This window comes from Anthonomus grandis, chromosome 3 (assembly GCF_022605725.1).
Source record: "Anthonomus grandis grandis chromosome 3, icAntGran1.3, whole genome shotgun sequence".
In the NCBI taxonomy this organism is placed as follows: Eukaryota; Metazoa; Arthropoda; class Insecta; order Coleoptera; family Curculionidae; genus Anthonomus; species Anthonomus grandis.
Window position 1 is genome coordinate 19,610,898 of NC_065548.1, and position 10,460 is coordinate 19,621,357.

General features: G+C 31.4%; 2 long non-coding RNA genes across 2 annotated transcripts; one reads left to right on the plus strand and one right to left on the minus strand.

Annotated features, from left to right (window-relative positions):
* Window positions 1-245: 245 nt before the first annotated feature.
* LOC126734542 (uncharacterized) lies at window positions 246-10,090 on the minus strand. Its single transcript, XR_007660078.1, has 2 exons — window positions 9,973-10,090; window positions 246-506 (listed from the first exon to the last, which is right to left on the minus strand). It is a non-coding gene; the product is annotated as an uncharacterized LOC126734542 (long non-coding RNA).
* LOC126734541 (uncharacterized) lies at window positions 7,070-7,572 on the plus strand. Its single transcript, XR_007660077.1, has 2 exons — window positions 7,070-7,279; window positions 7,338-7,572. It is a non-coding gene; the product is annotated as an uncharacterized LOC126734541 (long non-coding RNA).
* Window positions 10,091-10,460: the final 370 nt, after the last annotated feature.

Below are 10,460 nucleotides of genomic sequence, written 5' to 3' on the forward strand. Positions count from 1 at the left end.
GATATTAAGGTATTTTTTTTAACTTTTTTCTCCTACTCTTATTTTTTATGGACCTAATAAAAAACAACATGAATTAAATAATATTATATAATTATAAAATAATATTACAATTTTCTGATATCATTACACTTGTTACCTCTTGTCTTACTTACTTTGTTTTTTCATAGTTCATGATATTTTTCTCAGATTGAAATATTGAAAGGGAGCTCTGCACTGTGATAAAAGACAAAAAAAACAAATGGTAGTTATGGTCCAAGTTATTTATTAAAATTTATTTATTTTAGAATTATTTATTACAATATTGCAGTAAATTTACTATTAAATAAAATAGAAATAAAATAAAATATAACTGAATTGACCTACTTGGCAAGACGTAGACATTTCTAGGTGCATCGCAATAAAATAAAACCTATTGTCTCAATAAAATATGAAACGGTTCGCGATAAACGTATTGTAAATTCTTATCGAACTCCTTCCTTGGTGACATATTCAAACTTTTTTCACGTCTGAAAGAGATAAATGAATAAGTTCTAAAAAGCAGAAGGGACGCTACCGAAATGCGTCCCGAAGGAATAAGAGAAGAAATAAAAAGTCACTAGACTTGTGGGGGGAGGCAGAAATAAAATTGCTTTTGAATTTGGTTGTCTAATGATTAAGTGCAGGGGAGGGTTCGGTGACAGGCCTGAATAATGCACTTGCAGACTGTACGGAATTGGCCTTGAGTTTACACATTATATTTTAACAGAATTTTTGTTTTTTTTTCAATAATAATATATGTTAGTTATTCTTTTCTTTAATGGTATTCTAGTTTCGGTAACAGGCCTAAATAATGTATTTGCAAAGTGTAAGGAATTGACCATGAGTTTAGACATCATAGTTTAGAAGAATTTTGTATTTTTTTCAACAATATATATTAACCCTTAACTGGTATGGCGGAAGAAAATCACGTTCCAAGTATGGTGGGGTCAAATTAGACCTTTCGATTTTTTTTTAACTAAAACAAAAACAAATTTGAAAAATATGAAAATAATAATAGATTAACAACTCTGAGGCCATATAAACCAAAAAATTGCACTTAAAATAAAGTTAGACTAAAAAATATAAGGTCTTTTAAAAATAAAATCCTAAAAAGGTTTATAAAAAAACTAACAAACATGTTTGAACCTTCTATTATTGGCAATTATTGCAACGAACTCTTTTTACGCAATGATTTTCACAAACGTATTTATGGCAGTTATCACATATAATTGATTGTTTATTATCATTGCGTGGACAAATAGAACACCTTGCACGCTTAGGTGGTCTTTCCCCATGTTCATTTCTGCCTGGACCTATCTCTGGAATCTGATCAATTCGATGAATAAGCGCTTTTAATTCCCTGGGAATATTTTCCATTTGAGATCGGCGAATTAATTGGTTATGTATTAGATCTCTTCCTAAGGTAACTAGAAACTTTTGGTGTGTCATTTCAGCCTCTGGATGAGCATTATTATATAAAATACTTCTATTTACAGCGCTAATATCCATCATTCGAAACCAAATTGCTTGCGGCCATCTTCTAGTGCGTCTACCAACTTTATAATTTGCACACGTCTGATCTAATACATCTACCCCCACTTTGGTAATATTGTAAAAATCTATCACGTCTGGAAGTTTATTTTCTCTGTCCAAAATTCTATCATTATGATGAAAACTTGATATAAGACAAACTGCTCGATTTTTTACTGGAACATAAGATAGCAAAGTCACGTCTCTGGTAAATCCGAAAATCGAAAAATAAACCGGTCGTTGCTTAAGAAAGAAAGAAAGAAAGAGAATGTGCTATATTACGTAAGAATCATCTTGTGTACAAGCATCCTGCAAGCTAAAAAAAACAAAACAAAAATACAATTTCAAAAATTGACAAAACAATGAACAAAATTAAATACAAGACAAAACTTTTTGAACATTTTGGCAAAAATTCCTTTGGTAGGTCCCTTTTGTTTTTTCGGATAGTACCGACATAGGTAAATTTACAGCGTTGTAGCTCTTCGACAAGCTCTAAAGAAGAAAACCAGTTATCCCCAGTAACATTTCGGTTAGAATTTTTTATCAACTAAAGAAAGAACATTGAGGGTGGGTATGGCTAGCTTCTTAGGATTCTGCATTTGAGTGTATTTTCCAGTATAAACAAAGGCGTGTACTAAATAATGCGTCCGAGCATCACAGAGACACATCATATTGATTCCGTATTTTTCCGGCTTACTTTTAATAAACATTCGAAATCTACAATTACCGCGAAAACCAATCAACATTTCATCCACAGTTACATATTCCCCACATGAATAGTTTGTATGACAATTATTTACGAAGCGATAAAATATATCGGAAATATGGGCTAGCTTGTCTCCGGCTTCAATGCGCTGACTTCTGGTGTCTGGATCATCAAATCTCAAAGCTGTGAGGAGAAAAAAAAATCTTTTTGCAGTCATTACGGAACGGAATATATCACGACCCGTGCCATCAGTTGCGAAAAGGGAATTAATATCTTCGTGGTTCGACTTGAATACGCCTGCCAAGAAGAGGAGACCAAAAAATGCCAACATTTCGGTTTCGTCAACATGATTTAAAAATTGGCAGGATAAGGCATTGTGCCCATAACTAGCTTGCAAGCTTGTTATTTTTTCATTGGTCTTCTCGATAATTTGCTCGATTATTATATCGTCAACTAACAGCTTAAAAGCTTCTGTGGCTGCATTTGGTTTGTCAACTCGTGCTGGTCCAGAAAGTCCTGGTAGATGCGAAACAATATTGCTTGCACGAGCACGGCTTGTGGCAGGAGCTTTTGTTGATCATTTTTTTCTATTTTTCCCATAATAGTAGCTTCTTTCGTCAATTTCACTCTCATCATCACTACTATCTTCCAAAATATCTGGTTCAATATCCAAATTTATTTCATCTGGCAAATTACCAACACCCGGTTCAGAATCACTATCGCTTGCAGAAATATGTTCACTAACGATAGTCTCGGCATCAGAAATGTCGCTGTCATTATCAAAAAAAGTGTTAGCAAGCTGTTCTAACTCGTGCTCTGTTAGTGGTGCCTTTTTATCCTTTAAAGAAGCCATTACATTAAAAATTAGAAAACCCAAAAAATTACGTTATTAGTTATTACGTTACCTTAGCTAAAGGCAAACTCAAACGCGACTGCCACGCAGAAATATTCTACTCAGTACGGCCGAGGAATACATGGAAGGCAGTTTTGCCACTTGCAATAGTTTTTCTTTAAGAGCATTAGTCACCCGCTCATTACTGTTATTTCAGTAATTCCTTTATTTTAAAAGATATTTAACTGCGGTTTTGAGTAAAGTTATTTAAATTTCCTAAAGAACACCGCTACAGAACGTTTTTTTTATTTTTTTATTTTTTTTAGTTTTTAATTCTGCAATAATGAAAAAAAGTCGAAAATTCGTCTATAGCGGGAACATAAAATCATTATTATAAAATTAAGCCAAATGGTAAAATATAAAATTTTAATTAATAAAAGCGTAATATCAATAACCGAAAAATTGAAAAAACAGCTTTAAATTTCCCAATACCTGCGGCTTTTGCTGGCAGCTGGCAACGCAGCGCCGTGCGCCGCTTGTCTGGCTGGTGACGAGAGTCGTCCACGGAACGGGGGAGCTATTCGATATTATATCAATTTCGGTAATTGCATGCTACTGTTTTTCCGCTGTAATTTCTATACCTATGATTTTGTGCTTTTTGGGGTAGTTGTGTTTCGTGTTATTATTGTTTTTTCTTTTGTCTTTGCGTTTTTTATTCTTATCTATTTTATTGTGTATTAGTTAACCATTTTTATATTGGCGGTTTAAAAAATTTTAATAATAAACAATGGGTAAACGAAAGGAGGGTAAAAAAGATGTGTATTATATTAATAAAAAATCTTTAAAACAGAGAATGAAACAAGCCCGATCTAATAAAATAAACAATTTAAGGTAAGTATAAAACAGTTTTAACCTAAATAAAGGTTTATTATTTACTTAGGTTTATTAAAACTTTTTAATATTACATGTTATTTTTTAATTATAATCTAAACGTATTACATTTTAGTATAGAAAATGATAATAAACTTGAAAATGGTGCTAAAAGTCAAAGCCAACAAGAAAATAATTTAGAATCGGCGAAAAAAAGAAAAAAGTGGTAAATAATTTAATACATTATTTATTAAAAATAATTATATGAAATTAATTAATTTTTTAGCAATGAATTTGAGATAGCAGGTAGGCGGATATTTGACGTTGAATATTTATTTAAACAATTTTTAAATGGGGAACGGCATAAACCGTTTGACTGCACTCTTGTGGATATGGAATTGATTAAAGAAAAGAGAAACGGATTATATAGTGAATTTACACTAAAATGTAAAATGTGTAACGTCACTAAAGTAATTTCAAATGAAGAAAATAAATTTCAACAACTTGAACTAAATTGTGAGTGAGTTAAACTGAATTGTGATACTTGAAAGTGGGTCACTTGATTAGGGAATCCGCATGGAAGAGTATGGAAGAAGCTGCCGCTGAAGAAGCTAGAATCGCAACCATTGAAGGCGAAGTGGATAAAGATGGAATTCCATGTATTACCGTAGTGACCGATGGGGCTTGGGCAAAGAGATCCTACAATGTCAATTATGATTCTTCATCTGGAGTGGTAATACTAATAATAATAATATCAAAATCGAAAATAAGTATTTTCTTTTAACTGTTGAATAAAAATATTACATAAATGATTAATGTTTTAATTTGTAATTTTTAGGCATGTATAGTTGGCTATAAAACAGGGAAGTTGTTATTTCTGGGAATAAGAAATAAATTTTGTTCGTTATGTTCCTGGTACGAAAATAAAAAAAAGACGTTCCAATACATAAATGTCATAAGAACTGGAACGGCACATCTACATCGATGGAAGCTGACATAGTATTGGAGGGCTTTAAAAGAAGCATGGAGCTTTACAATTTAAAATTTACAAAAATGATTGGTGATGGAGATTCCTCGGTCCACCGAAAATTATTGCAATCAAAGCCTTATGGTAATATGTTGGTGCAAAAGGTGGAGTGCAGGAATCATTTGTTACGAAATTTTGCCAAGAAAATTCGAGAAATATGTAGTATGTATATTTTACATTTTATTACCAGTATAAAGGGTGTCCCACTTAAAATGATATACATGGGGAAATCGGAAACCGTCAAAGATACAAGGTGGATCAAATGGGGAAAAAGTTACGCATTTTTGAGCTTAATAGTATGCTATTTAAAAATTTGCTTTGAATTAAATATGCAAAAATCCAATATAGCGTCCATAAGAAAAAAAAAGTTGATGATGGTCGGCAAAAGACGAAACGTCGTACTAAAAATCTAAAAATACCTTCATGTAGCACGTAAAAAATTACTCTGAAAATTGCTTTTTAAAGTTTTTAAAAAATCGGATAAAAAATAAGCTTAGAAAAAAATAAAATCGATTTTTTCAAATATCGGATTTTCCGATTATCTTCGGAACCACTCAGAGCTTTTAAAATTTTTAAATGGCATATTGTTAGGCTCAAAAATGCGCAAGTTTTTTCTCATTTGATCCACCCTGTATCTTTGACGGTCTCCGATATCCCCATGTATATCATTTTAAATGGGACACCCTGTATTTTATTACACATACATATAAGCCATACAGGGTGTCAGGTTTGTACAAACTTCTAGAAGTGATAAATCATGTAAAAATAAACTTTTTTTTTAATAAACATAATATGTCCGGAAGCGGTTTGTTTTCAAGATACAGGGTGTTAAACTTTGTAAAAAAAATTTTTTTTTCATATTTGTATCTAAGAAATGCGTTTAATGATTTAAATGAAAATTAAATTTAATTTAAATAAAATGATATTGGCAAATTTTAAACTTACACTATTAAACTCATACTATTAAACTTATACAATTATATAATGTGTATCTATTGTTTTCTACTTTCTTTCTTTTTAATTTGCAGATAAAAAACGAAGTAATTCTAAAAATGTACCTGTACCATTGGCGTTAAGAAAAGAGGTTTTGAACAGATTTTTAAGATTAAGAAGTGCGATAACAAAAGCCACCACTCACAGAATCGCAGAAGACACCACGATGGACCAAAAAATTAAATTGCTAAGGGGTGACATCTCTAATGCCCTAAGAAATTAATTATTTCAAGTGTGATAATCCAAATTACACAAATTTAGTGCCAAGTATGCAGACTTGTGGAATTTATGAAGACATCTTAGTAGCTTTGCAAAGAATTATAGATAATGCAAGCAGCCTAATCCTCAATATGGACAATAACCTCGCTGAGCATTATAACAGTATTGTTAGCAAATTTGTTGGTGGCAAGCGTATAAATTTTTGCAAACGAGGTTCATATGAAGCTCGCTGTGAGGCAGCTGCATTGTCATTTAATTCTGGTGGTAGCTATTATGAAATCCTTCATAAAACCGCAATAGGCACAAGCCCTCGTTCCTTTACTAAGCGGTATATTCAGAGATGTAAAAAGATAAGGCTGTTTTATCAAACTAAAAGACTGCAAAAAACATTAATTTCAAAAAAAAAAATAAGAAAAGAAAACAAACTCTTCCTGATAAGGATTATGGTCCTGACGCCCATTACATTCCTTTAGAAATAAACAGTGACGTTTTTATTTCGAGGAAAAAAGAAATCTTAAAAGATATGAAAAAAAGTCCAGAGGAAATAAAACATATTGAAAATTCTACAATTGGCCAGGCTTCTAATCCAAAATGGATACAAGAAAGATCACAGCGGATTACTGCCTCAAATTTTGGCAAAATATGTAAAATGCGGGCAAAAACCTCGCCATGTGGTGCAATAAAAACGATGCTGTATGGAAATTTTAGCGGCAATAATGCTACAAGATATGGAAGTGAAAGCTAGGCCCGAGCAATTTTAGAATTTGAAAATGAATTTAATTTAAAAGTGTCTCGATGTGGAATTTTTATAGGTGAACAAGAATATTATTTGGCAGCGAGCCCTAATGGTTGCATTAATAAACATGATTTGGTAGAAGTTAAATGCCCATTTAGCATTGCCAACATGACTCCAACCGAAGCAATATTATCAAAAAAGATCACATTCGCTACATTGGAAAATAACCACCTACATTTGAAAAAAAACCACAATTATTACTACCAAGTTCAGGGGCAGTTAGCTATAGCTAACAAGCAATCATGCTATTTTATTATTTGGAGCCCTCTTGGCATGTTAGTTGAACAGGTGAAAGTTTTAATTGAAAACATAAATTAATTCTTTATAGTATTCTGTATTTTTTTAGATTGGCCGTGACGAACAATTTTGGGAGGAACAAATGTTACCAAAATTAAAAGCCTTCTACTTCAATTTTTTATTACCAGAAATAGTTGACCCGCTTTATCCAAAAGGGCTGCCTATCAGAACTTAAAATTCTTCCGTTGGCGAAAAACCTGTCAACTGAATCGATGCAGAAGCTAATTAATTTTTTTTTATTTATTTCCTAATATGTAAAAACCTTAATAAATATGTATATACGTTTTTTATATGTTTATATTTTTTTGTTAATATACGTTTCGTTCGTTTCTTTTTTTTTTTAATTTATTGCAGTATTTTCCCATAATTTCTAAATTGGGCGTAGCACGAATCTGGTAAAAATAAAATAAACTTACAGCGTATCAAAGTGTATTCAAGATGATTTTTAACTGTCAATATCTCAAACACAATAATTAAAGCTAATATTTATAGATAATAGATAATTTATAGGTTATTATGTGTAATAAATAGTAATATTTTATCATTTTATCATTTGATTTGAAAAACCTATTTTAACATAATGCAGAATAAAATTGCGCTTGTGTCTTGTGTTTTGGTGCAATTTTTTTACAAAGTTTATTGAAAATCTGTATAAGCCTAAAGATTTTTTTTTAGATTAAAATCATAAAAGCGTATCCAATAAATACTTTACTAATTGCGCAAAAACTTCTTATGAAGCAGAAATAGAATAAACTTCAAAAAAAAATAAAGCGCTTTTCTGGACGTCGACCACGACACCGCTCAAAAATTCACAACGCAATGCAGCCCGGATCGCTGCGGATCGATGGGAAAGCAAGTGACGACGCGACGGTACCGTGTTGTCAGATGTTTGCCGGACGGACTAAATCACAGCATAAAGAAACAGCATAAAGAAACCAGCAGTCTCACTCCGCTCAAAAATGTAAGCGAACTAATAGCATCCTTAGCCATGCCGCAGCCATGTTCTCCGGATGCCGAGCTCACTATTTATCGAACTGTGTTCATAGGTGTATCGCCTAGTTCAGCGCCGTACTTAGTGACTATTTTGGTAGCGTTTTTACAAAGCGTAGCGTTTTTTATAAAAACTTTTGTATTAAAAGAGGGGTATGTCAAAAATTATTAATGAAGCAAAATAATTGACTTTGCCAAAGTTTTTAATAGCTGCAAATTTGGCTGTATGGCTTAAATAACATAATTAAGCATCAATTAAAGTTGCAGCAATGTAATTTTTTTTTTTTTTTTGGATTTTTAAGGACATTATTTATATTTCTGCCATTTTAACAGTTTTGCCATATTTAAAAGAGTTGCAAAATTGTATACTTTTACTTTAGTTGGTACTTAATAATATAACAAAAATTCGCAGACGTTAGAATTGTTTTGAATTGTTGCCAACTATTTGTCTTTATTTATTGGCCTAAGAGTTTCTATTTGTTTTGAAATATTACTTTATTTGTATAATTAGTTTAAATCCTTAAACTACTATGTAGGCAGATGTTAATCTAAAAGCGTTAATATACAGGGTGTTAATTAAGAATGTACCATAAATTATTTAACAGGCGATTGTTTGAGTAATTTTAAGACAAAAAGTTCATATGAACATAGGTCCGCAAGTTCTCTGGCGGTGTTATTTATAACATTAAGGAGCTAATTTACCCCTAACATGATTAAATTTATTAGGTTCAGTGTAATCTCGAACGGGACCTGAAGAAATATTTGTAGCAAAAAAATTGGGGCACCTGAATTTTGTCCCATTTTTAATATCTTATTTGATTTACTCAAATACAAATACAACTTTTTCGTATCTCGCTTATTTTTCGAGAAAAAAAAAAGTCTACTTAATTGCATATCCCTGGATCACACAAGGAATTTGGGGAAAAGTTTCTTTTGGAATTTATTATTAACTAAGCAAGATACGAAAAACATTCAAGAGACAGAAAAGTTTTATTTGTATAATCCACAGAACATAATAAAAATTGCACAAAAGTCAGTGGCCTATATTTTAGTTGTTGTTAAATTTTAACACCCTGTATATTGAGAACGAAGAATTTCTGGACATATGTTTATATGAACTTTTTGTTTTAAAACTACTCAAAGAATGGTCTCTTAAATTTATGGTACATACCTAATTAACTTCCTGCACGTATTCTTCTATATCGTCGTTGTTAGATGTAGAAATGCGATGTTTATTTTTGTTTAAATATTTTGTTAATGTATGAACTTTATTAATATTAAAAAATCAATATTTGTACTATGTAGGTATTTTTATTTTACAAGATAATAATATCTAAAAAAATGTTTAAGTCCGGCTCTAGCCAAGGCAAAAGCCGCGTGGACCGTAGCGAGTGTCAGCGGCATCCCTACTATAAGCAAATATGCCGCGCCTGCATTAGTACACATGCACCGAACTCGCTTATTCAAGCCAATGTATTTTTATTGAAGTGCGACTGCTGGTTTTTTTATGCTGTGGACTAAATGACTAAAAGCGGATTCTCAGTTGGTCGCGCCGGGAATAGCGCTCTTAATAAAATTTTTTATTTTGGATGGGGTCAAAATTGACCCACCATACCAGTTAAGGGTTAATAGCCCTTTTCTTTAATGATATTCTCATATACAAGTTCTTTTTTAATATTATGAAGTCGACTTACCAAAATGTTATTTTTAAATAAACATTCTTATAGTAATTTTTTCTCTACAAAAAGTATGTTGTATACTACTACTTGTATACTAAATTCAAACCTTAGAGGCGAGGCGTCAAAACAAAACCACGCCATCCGCACGTGATATTTAAAGGGACGCGTCAGAGAGTTGACGTAGCCAGGGTCGAAATCAGCCCATAAATATGAATTTTTAATTTTTTTTTAAATTATATTTAAAAATTGATTTTAGTAAAAATAAAATGCATATTCTATTGGTTTTTTTGTTAATTTTAGCATTTTAATAGATTAAAAGTAAATATTGATGGCTTAACGAGGATGATTCAACGAAAGTGATGGCTTGATTTATGCTTATATTTATAATTTTGTGTTTTAAGTGATATTGACCTATAAAAATGATCTTGAAAGCCATTTAAAATAAATGTTTTTTTTTTGTGTAATTTTTAATAATAATAATAATGTAATTATTCTGAACTTAT